The sequence below is a fragment of the Triticum dicoccoides genome, chromosome 4A, assembly GCF_002162155.2.
Source record: "Triticum dicoccoides isolate Atlit2015 ecotype Zavitan chromosome 4A, WEW_v2.0, whole genome shotgun sequence".
Classification (NCBI taxonomy): Eukaryota; Viridiplantae; Streptophyta; class Magnoliopsida; order Poales; family Poaceae; genus Triticum; species Triticum dicoccoides.
Genome location: NC_041386.1, coordinates 479,717,131 through 479,726,771, shown reverse-complemented (window position 1 = coordinate 479,726,771; position 9,641 = coordinate 479,717,131). Strand labels below are relative to the sequence as shown.

General features: G+C 46.7%; 1 pseudogene; it reads left to right on the top strand.

The window, feature by feature from the left end:
• The first annotated feature begins 1,596 nt into the window (after positions 1-1,596).
• Positions 1,597-3,747, top strand: LOC119286310 (annotated as a pseudogene).
• The last annotated feature ends 5,894 nt before the right edge of the window (positions 3,748-9,641 follow it).

Below are 9,641 nucleotides of genomic sequence, written 5' to 3'. Positions count from 1 at the left end.
ATCGGAGAACCGAGGGGTTACCGAAACCCCCCGGGGAAGTAATTGGCCTTCATGGGCCATAGGGGAGAGAGAGGGAATCCCGCAAGGGGTGCCTCCCCCAAGGGAGTCTGAATTGGACAAGGGGGAGGGGGCGCGGCCCCCTTTCCTCTTTCCCTCTCCCTCTGCTTCCCTTTTCCCCTCCGATAGAAAGGAAAGGGGGCCGACTAGGATTGGGAGTCCTAGTCGGTTTCCCCCCTATGGCGCGCCCCTTGTGGCCGGCCTCCTCCCCTCCTCCTTTATATACCGGGGGGCACCCATAGCACAACAATTATTCTCTTAGCCGTGTGCGGTGCCCCCCTCCACTGTTTACTCCTCCGGTCATAGCGTCGTAGTGCTTAGGCAAAGCCCTGCGCGGATCACATCACCATCACCATCACCACGCCGGCTGCTGACGAAACTCTCCCTCGACCCTCTGCTGGATAAAGAGTTCGAGGGACGTCATCGAGTTGAATGTGTGATGAACTCGGAGGTGCCGTATGTTCGGTACTAGATCGGTTGGATCGTGAAGACGTTCGACTACATCAACCGCGTTAACCTAACGCTTCCGCTTTCGGTCTACGAGGGTACGTGGAGACACTCTCCCCTCTCGTTGCTATGCATCTCGTAGATAGATTTTGCGTGATCGTAGGAATTTTTTTGAAATTGCATGCTATGTTCCCCAACAGTCGAAGTATCTCGAGAAGGAAAAAGCAGGATACCGAGTCGAATGCGCAGGGATGTCAAGCCTCAGAAGCATCCTATTAGCTTTAAGATAATGAAGAAGGCGTGCCATTTGTTGCACGAGTAGGAAGTTATCATGAATGCTTCTGCTAGCGATGAACGCGCTTCGGTTGGTGGAAACCATACTGCTGAGATGCGAGGCGAGCCGGAGAGAGAGAGGCTTCACAAAAAGCTTGACTATGAGGTGGATCAAACTGATTAGCCGGTAGTTGAAGAGTGACACAACGTCCGCCTTCTTGAAAAGTAGAGTAATGAGTGCCTCATTAAGCTTGCGAAAGCCTCGAAAATTGAGCGAATGTAGCTCGCCGAACACACCGCATATGTCCTCCTTGATCACCTCTCAAGCACTCTGCATAAACTCAATGGCGGAACCATCCAGGCCCGGTGTTTGACCCATTGGAAAGTGCTTGGTGGCCGTCCATATCTCGTCCTCGGAAAAAAGGAGCTTCTAGAAGTGAGAGTTCAAAGGGACCAACGTGCATCGCCGTGAGGTTGATGGTGAACGGTCATGGCTTGGCGGAGTCAAGAATGAGCGTGAAATAGGAGAACACTGCTTTAGTCGTGGTAACATGAAAGGCAGATCTAACGATCACAGAGGCAGTGAACGAAGTGAGATAATCGGTCGGTTGAGTGGAAGCGTTTCTGGAGTTTGTCAGACAGAAAAAAAAATCTACTAAACGGCGCACTCCAATACGATTAAAATGAATCGGTCGCTGGCTCGGAAGTTCTAATAAAAAGAAAAAGGAAAAGGAATCGTTCGCTCGCGCGCAAGTTTTCAAATAAAAAAGAAAATGAAAAAGGAATCGTTCGCTCGCGCGGAGCACACAGTGCTCGGTCGCATAACTGACGGCCTCTCCGCTCACCTCTGCAAAGGCAACCTGCCCCCACAACGCCGCCGCCTGCGACGAAGACGTCGGAGCCAAGCACCTTCTCGCCGCTACCTTCCACTGCTAATCTCACCACCCCTCCTGCATCCCGTTTACCGCCGCCGACGAAGCCCAAGCTCGCCGGCGCTACCTTCTGCCTTCTCGCGGATCCTGGGACGGCCGAGCCGTCGGGCTACACTGCGGCGGGCAATCAGTTGGTTTTCCTCTCCCATCGTTGGGGAGCCCTTGCGGTAATTGCTCGGATTCGAATTCCAGATCTTTTCGGAGTTTCTACGGCAACAATCCTCGCTGGATCCGGACTCCCTTCTTCTAATCGGATCACAGGTGAGGCCTCGGCTCGACTGGATATAAAGTGCAGCCAGCCCTCGGTGTGCTTTTTCTCATCAGATTAGATACAAGCCAAGTCCAGTTGGTTTGCCGCTGAAGCAACTCTTCTCCAACAAGACCTGCTTTTGCAATTGCTCCAATGGAGGTCTGTAGCGTAGCCAGGATAACGAGCTTTGCTCATTTTGGCCTGAAAGTTTTGCCTAAGCTCCTGGCTCTTTCTCCCTGTTCATTGGGGAAATTCAGAAAGGTCTCACCAGCGATGGAAACTGAAACTGTGTTGAGAAAACTGCCGGAGCTGCTGCAGGATGTATTGAGAAAGGTCTCACCACCCATGGAAACTGAAACTGTGGTGAGAAATTTGCCGGAGCTGCCGCAGGATGTATTGATGGACATATTTTCACTCCTGGAGATACCTGACCTCATGCGTGCAGCCTCTGTCAGCTCCTCCTGGCGCTCGGCGTATACCAGCCTCTGCAGCCAGCTTAAGCTGTACAAACGGCCTCAAACGCCTTGCCTCCTCTACACCTCTGAATCTGCTGGTTAGAATGTAGCTTGTCTCTACAGCCTCGCAGAGAAGAGGGTCTACAATTTAACTCTCCCGGATCCACCCATCCGCAGCAGGTATCTTATTGGGTCATCGCATGGTTGGCTAGTTACTGCGGATGACAAGTCTGAGCTACACCTTATCAATCCGGTCACTGGCCAACAGATTGCTCTCCCGTCGGTGGTCACCATTGGTTATGTAGAGCCAATCTTTGACAATGCAGGCACAGTTATTATGTATGAATTGTGGGAGCAACTGTACGATCCGGACTTAGACCCTGAAATGGTTGGTCCCGAAATGATAAGCCATGCTCCTGACAATCTTCGTGACCATGTCTACATCAGGGTATTTATCTTTCCGGATCCGTCCACAGGAAGCTACATTGTGGTTCTCATCCATGGTCCAGGATGTCAGCTTTCGTTTGCAAGGGTAGGAGATTGTAAGTGGACCTTGCTGACGCTGGATTGGGACTATGATCAATGCATCTACATGGATGGTCTATTGTATGCATCCACAAGAGCCGGAAGAATGGATGCTTTTGACCTCACTGGTCCTACCGTCACGAGGAATATAATTGCAGATGAGATTGCCATTCACAGTTCTGAGTACAGGGGCGAATTCTACCTTCTTCAGGCTCCATGGGGTGATCTGCTGCAAGTTTGCAGGAAGGCTGAACTCATAGATGCGGGCTATGAGGAGCTCATAGTTAAAACTAATAAAATCTTGTTACACAAAGTCGATATGGAAGCACAAGAGCTTGTGGAAATAAATAGCTTGCATCATAACGTGTTGTTTCTGGGGCGTAACCAGTCTATATGCCTTAGTGCTGAAGAATATCCGCAACTGAAGGCAAATTGTGTCTATTTCGCAGATGATGAGCAACATAATTGGAAGTATAAGACGAATCCCCGGGACATAGGTGTTCTCAACCTTGAAGATGACAGTAGGGAGGAAATTGTGTCCCCGCTTTGGTCCAGCTGGCCAAGTCCCATATGGATAACACCCAGTCTTACAGTGATGAACCTGTCATTGTACAAATAGGTAGCTTTTTTTAATTATGTACCTTGATTATGGGGTATGTCGACCAAATTTGCCACTCTTTGGTGGGCAGATGCTATGACAAAGGAAGCATGTTCCGTTTATCTCTTTTTTCCATACATTGTTTGCTGTATCTGATGAAACTATGGCCGAAAAATAAATATTAGGAATGGAAATGGTGCTCTACAACAATTCCGTTTTCTGTTCTCACATTTCTTTCCTATTCACATGCATATTTTGGCTGAATATTGTTTGTTTGATACCCCTCCCCCCCACCCCCACTATAACTGAAAGTACAATTTGCGTACTCTCAGAAAAAATAATAACTGGAAGTACAAGCCATGTAGTAACCATCCAGTAGCATGGTCTATTATTCTCTTCTGTATGATGTACTATATATTTCTGATGCTTTCATTGTGTCTGTATCATTTATTTAATTGGAATGTTCTTCATTAACTAGCCATTGAAGGTGACATCATTTTCTGATTATTACCGGTACATGTCAGTGGAATTGCTTATCCCTGTCCATGGTTCAAGATAACTGAAGATTTTATTTGAATGGTATAAGTAAATTACACTCTTGCTCCTGGCCTACTTGATACGGTTCTTCATGCTTTGGCAAGCATTTCGGCTGAGTTACTTTGAAAAAGAGGAAGATTGCCACTCGAAACAGTTTAGAATCTTTAATTTAGACCGAACGGTACTGTGGTCGGCATGTTTGTCGGCATACCCATGGAAACATCACGATTTCCTTATGAGGTGAAGACGTGTGCCTCTGGTATGTACCCCCTCCCGAACAACCTGAACTCCACAGCTTCTTATGTAGGTATGATTACCAGTGCTAATTCACTACTCCCTCCGTCCAAATTACTCGTCGTTGTTTTAGTTCAAATTTGAACTAAAATAACGATGAGTAATTTGGAACGGAGGGAGTATTTATTTAGCTGGTTTATTTTTGTTATCCTTGTATACAATGCAATTTTATGCTCCCTGTAAGGCATGTGCATGTCTTGGTTAAAAATAAAAATAGAAGAATGCATGTCGGCAAAATTGCAGCATAGAACATGAGCATAAACACTTGCGGAACTGGTGGCATAATCCAAATGTTTTCCCTTCAAATTAGCCTAGAAACTAATTTTATGCAATTCTTAGTATTACCTTCACAATTTTATTGATCCACTCAGTGTATAATAGAAAGCTCCAGATTTCAGAGGTATCTTAATGGTGGAGAAGAATCTGTTAATCGGTGAGAGGGCATTACAGAACCCTGAAGCGACAGTCATCAAGCCATCTCATGCTCAATGGGGATCCAATATTCCACTACAATTTCAAGTTGGCGTAGTCTTCCAAAAAAATAGGGAAAAAACTGTTGGCACCAGATTCCAAGGCGCTTAGCCAGCTATGAATCTGATCTCACGTTGAGGTTGAACAAGGGGCTACGACAGTCAAACATCAACCCATGCCTCACAGTTTAGGTAATCTCTATCTTAAAATTGAAATCTACAGGGATCAGAACTAATGATCTGAATGATCATTTCTCGTGAATGATGGTTTGGTTCGACCTGACTTTTGTATGGGACATCTGAATATCATAATGTAGGGTAGTGAAAAAGTACCCGTGCTTATAAAACAACGTGGTTGCTTTGACGTGGGTTTACACAATTCATATCTTCTGCGATCTTGGTAAACAGCCTCCTTATACTTGGACTAACAAGAGGTTTTCAGCACTTACAAAAGATTGGATAGATGTCTAGTAAATATTGAATGGTGTGCTGTTCATCGAAATACTACACTCTATAATAGTAGAATTTTTTTTATCGATTCCCACTTACACACGCCATGGGGCATTGTGCAGGTTCAAGCCACGTATGCGCAGAATTTGCTCTACCAAGAATGCTTATGCCTTGGTGATACAGGTGTATGAAAGATGTTCAATAATACAGAGACACGCATACCGACCATCAGCAGTAACAACCTCTTAGATCTTGATGATGCTGTTGGGGAAAACAAGCGAATACACTGGCATGGTGTGTCTATACCACTACCAGAAATGGCGTCTCTTTTCTAACTGCAAGCGTAGGCAAGCTGTTGCTTGTGCCAAATGCTGTTCAATCCAAGGCTGGCAAGATGAGGGATTTTATTTGAAGACTGATGTTTTTTAGTTCTTATGATAGGTCAAGTCTAGTTGAGAGACATTATGTAAGGACCAGATCATTCTGGCTTGTTCTGAATTTACATTCGGACCCTGCATCTGTATTTTGTTTGTCTTGAAAACAGACCCAAATACAATGAGGTGTTAACTAATGCAGATTTTCATCAGTACATTTTCATCGCAGAGGGTAGCATATGGTCCAAAAACACACAAACCAGGAAACCATCACAAAGACAATGTGCTATTTCTATTTCTGTTTGTATACCAGCAGCCACTCATTTTTTCCTGTTCTGCAGCTGCTGCATAATATCATTTGTAGGATTTGCCACACTATTGTTCGTATTCTGAATGTAAAGGATTCAATAGAAGTGGAAACATCAGTACTAAATTCTACTGTATAAACAATCTTCGTTAGAATCTAAGACACCAAAGCCTTTCCATCCATCACAAAAGACCATTCACAAGATTTTTGTACAAAATTCTCCAATGAGCACACTAGACCCTAGTGCACACATCTCATGTGAAAGAAACAGAGTAAAAACTAATGCTAGCACTCGCTGCAGAAGTCTCTTGTGAAACAAAGTAAAAAACTAATGCTAATCACTTGCTACAGAAGCACCAAACAGTGGGCTCATTTGCTCAAACTATGGAGCTAGATGTTCCTCGGCTATAACAAGGAAACCCTTCTTCTTGCAACTTTCAATCCCAACTCCCTTGTGCGACCTGCTGATATGATGAACAATCTGAAAGGAAAATCAATGGCATTTAGTCTTAAAATTTATTATGAGAGTGTTCGCAATATTTGTACAAAATTCTCAAAAGAGATTCCTGCGAATTCTAAAGGCTATAACAAGGGCAGCCTTCATGCTAACCAGAGCATAATCTTCATGAAGTGCAGAGTATATACCATTTTACTTGCGCATGTTATGACAATAGTACCGGTGCTTCCCTAGCTGGCTCTTGTCCTTGGCAATCACATAGCAACCCGGCTTCTTGCAGTGTTCCACTCCCGCTTTGTGACGATTTCCGATATGGTGATCCTTCTGAAAAGAAAGAAAGAAACAAAAAAAAGATTAGTCCCTAAATTTAGTTTACCACACTCAGTTAGGAAGTCGAGAGAAAAGCGCTACCTCATGGTCAGTACAGCCATATTCAGAGTTCTGGTTTTCAAAGAAGCAGATCATGCATTAGGTCATTTGATTCTTCTTGAGGCTGCTAATGTTCTTATCCCAGAAGCTCCTGTGAGCGTCCCTCTCGATCTACAACAGTCAAACAGTTTTCGGAATCAGCCAGTCAATTTCATGCCTATGAGCAACAAAAATGCAGCAAACTAGTAAAACATAATGGGCAATTGGTCTTTGGAAAGGCTCAAACAAAAGGATGATCTGCAGTCACGTGACATACCATTGGAAATTTCTACATCGTCACAATATGATCAAACACTAAGGAAAGATTCACATTCTTCACCAAAACAGCTATCTGATAAATCCCCATCTTCAAATGACCAAAGGTTTTCAGGTAGGCTTAGTGGTGGCTGTAGTCTTGATAACAAAGGGGAAAAGAGCAACCTGACTAGATATAGAGACCGGGGTGGTGATTTATCCTTAGAACGGCCACTTCATCAAGATCGAACACTAACTAAAATTCCATACAAAGAATCAACACCCTCTGCATCATCCATAAGCAGAGGTGGGAATTTTTCAGACACCTCTTCAGTAGAAACTAAAACATGGCAATCGATTGGGGTGTAAATTGTAATGTGACAGTAAACTATTCTACCATTATAGTGACAGCAAACATCAGTTTTTTTCAGAGATGTAAACCTGCCTAAACGCTGATGATCGGTCAAAACACGATGATGAACAGAAAGTAACGCTGATGATCCTCATTTTGCCATTCAGACAGGAGCAGAAAGGAACAGGAAAACTGAACTCGTAACAAAAGGAACGAGCAAGCGCATGATCGATCGTACTTCATACTCATCCTTGTTCTTGTCCGCCTCCTTCCTCCTCTGGGCCTCCTCCCGCCTCCTTTGCCTGTCCTCCTCCTCCATCCTGGCCTCCTCCTTCCTCCGCGCGTCGTCCTCCCGCTGCCGTCTCTTCGTCTCCTCCTTCTTCTCATTGGCCTTTTTGATGGCCTCGGCAAGCTTCTCCTCCTCCTTCTTCTTGGCCTATGCCTTCTTCCTCCTGGCATCCTCCACCTCCTTGGCCGCCGCCTCCTCCTCCTTCCTTTTCTTGGCCTCCTCCTCTTGCCTCTTCTTCTCGGCCTCCGCCTCCGCCTCCGCCTTGGCCTTCGCCTCGGCCTCCGCCTTGGCCTTATTCCTGGCCTCCCTCTCCATCCTCCTCCGGCGATCCTCATCGTCCTGGCCATCCGTCGTTGATTGCTTCTTGTTCTTGTTCTTGGTCTCATTGCGCTCCTCCTCGTCTTGGCCCACCGGTAAGCGGCATGCGCGCCACACTAGCATCATGAGCGAGCTGAGAGATAAGCCCAATGAAGAGGCCACCGAGCGCAAGATCCTGATCCAGCTCCCCGGCGTCGGCGGTGGGCGTGGCACCGGCTCCGGAGGCGGTGGCCGCTGGCCAATTTGCTCCATCGCAGAGGATGCGGGCTTGCGGAGGGAGCACGATGTGGTTTGGGGTGGAGGGGGAGGAGGGTGCGGTGCAGTGGATGGCTTCCGGTGGGGGGAGTCGCAGTGCGGCGCGGTGGCGTTGGGAGTTGGGACGGAGGTGGGAGGAGGAAGAAGGTTTCGAGCGACGAGTACGCGGGGAGGGCGGGGACGAACTGAATTTAACGGCCACCTCCTCGTCTCTCTGGCCTTTTTTTTCCCTCTCTCTCGCTCTGGTTGGGCACGCACGAGGAGCCCTTTTTTCTCTTGGGCCGGGCTAAGAGAGCCCAACCATTTTCTTCTCTTCTATCTTTTTTTTAATTCCTGTCCGGTTGCCTCTCCGAGCTCCGGCGGCCGGCGACCGTGGAGTGCTCCCAAACCACCGCGTGCCAATAGGGCAATCGACCGGCACGTTTCGGTTCCAACCGAACCGACCGAGCCGTAACCCCTAAGTGGCTCGAGGTCTGCTCACTGGCTTATCGCATCACATCCTCACTCCTCAGCTCTCAACCACCACCACCGGCGGTGGAGCATAACCTCAAGGACGCGGCGCTGGCTCTTATCCGTCTCCTCGCTGCCACGGACGTCCATGACCTCCTCCCCCTCATACCCACTGACCCCTCCCAACTCCAATGGCAGCATGTCCGCCAGCTGCTCGACAAAATGAAACGCCCGACCAACTGACCAGCATCCATGCCCAATCTACTCCATGGTACGTGTCTCGGATCCCATCTTTCCATTCTTCAGTTTGCAATCGTGTGTCACTGAATGTGTGCTGTTTATTTTTGAAAGTTATCGAAAATGTGATGTTGTTCATCACGGGGATACTTATTCAAGAGTGCATGTGTTTTAAATCATGCGGTCATTTTGATGACCAATCCAAGACTCATTTCAAGGTCCGTGGATGGGATGCTATCCAGTGAATGTAAGATTTCTGCCTATGAGAGTACTGGTACTGAAGGAGGCAGATGCTGGACCTCTCAGCGGGGAGCAAAGTTTTATGAGGACGACCCTTTTGCACCAGTTGAAATCTTCTAATGTAGATGGTTAGTATCATTCTCCAGCATCTACATGTAGTGCACTGCTTTAGGATTGTTTTGCATATGTTATCTGAACATTGTGTACTTCCCAGATTATACTAGAATGATTAGCTTGAATAGCTGAAGTAACTAGTGGTACACTATATGTGACCATCTGGCAGCATGATTTTTATTGGTTGCTGGTTGCATATTGCCTGTCATCATGATTGATCATGAGTCACGGCCATCTAGCAGTGCATTTTACTCTCCCGGTGTTTGAAATTTGAAGCTCTATGTGCACCTATGGAAA